This window comes from Rhipicephalus microplus, chromosome 9, assembly GCF_043290135.1.
Source record: "Rhipicephalus microplus isolate Deutch F79 chromosome 9, USDA_Rmic, whole genome shotgun sequence".
In the NCBI taxonomy this organism is placed as follows: domain Eukaryota; kingdom Metazoa; phylum Arthropoda; class Arachnida; order Ixodida; family Ixodidae; genus Rhipicephalus; species Rhipicephalus microplus.
This window is the reverse complement of record NC_134708.1, coordinates 132,871,509-132,872,734: the sequence shown is the minus strand read 5'-3', so window position 1 is coordinate 132,872,734 and position 1,226 is coordinate 132,871,509.

Genomic DNA, 1,226 nt, shown 5'->3' with positions numbered 1-1,226 from the left:
CCATCTGCTGAATAGTTGCGCCGGTACAAAAGGCCATCCCGAATACTGTAGTGCGGAGCCTGGCGGCGCAGGGTTCGAGTGGTTGGAAGTGTCGGTGCCTCAGATAACGCGTCAAGAAGCGAAGCGATCCATGGGTCATTGCGTTGTGCAGAAGAGATGGTGTCCTCGTCAAGCGCTGACAACGTGTTGTCCGAGGAAACAGATGCGATGTCCGGGGATAGGGGAGATCGTGACAGTGCATCAGCATCGGCATGCTTGTGGCCGGAACGATATACCACGCGAATGTCATATTCTTGAAGCCGAAGAGCCCAACGGGCAAGACGACCTGATGGGTCCTTAAGCGACGATAACCAGCATAATGCGTGGTGGTCCGTTACTACATCAAAAGCACGGCCATAAAGGTATGGGCGGAACTTGATAAGCGCCCAAACGATCGCCAAGCATTCCTTCTCGGTGACGCTGTAGTTTGATTCAGCCTTGGTAAGAGTTCTTCTGGCGTAGGCGACGACATACTCGGCGAATCCAGGCTTGCGTTGCGCGAGAACCGCACCGAGGCCGACGCCACTGGCGTCGGTGTGGACCTCAGTTGCTGCCGTAGGATCGTAGTGACGCAGTATTGGTGGCGAAGTGAGGAGACGACGAAGGGTGCAGAAGGCTTGGTCACACTCAGAAGACCATGACGAAATATCAGTGGTGCTGCCTATAAGTTCGGTCAAAGGCGCAATGATAGAGGCGAAGTTGCGCACGAACCGGCGAAAGTAGGAGCATAACCCCACGAAGCTCCGTAACTGCTTCATAGTCGTTGGTTTGGGGATGTCGGCGACAGCACGTAACTTAGCCGGGTCTGGAAGTATACCGTCCTTTGATACGACGTGGCCGAGAATCGTAAGTTGCCGAGCAGCGAAGTGACACTTCTTGAGGTTGAGTTGGAGCTGAGCATTCTGCAGGCACGTGAGGACGTGTTTGAGGCGCTCGAGATGTGTTCCAAAGTCTGGCGCAAAGACGACTATATCGTCGAGATAGCAGAGACAGATTTGCCATTTCAAACCCCGAAGAACCGAGTCCATCATGCGCTCGAAGGTGGCAGGGGCATTGCAGAGGCCGAAGGGCATGACATTAAACTCATACAGACCGTCCGGTGTCACGAAGGCTGTTTTTGGTCGATCGGCATCGGCAAGGGGGACCTGCCAGTACCCTGAGCGCAAATCTAATGATGAAAAAAACTC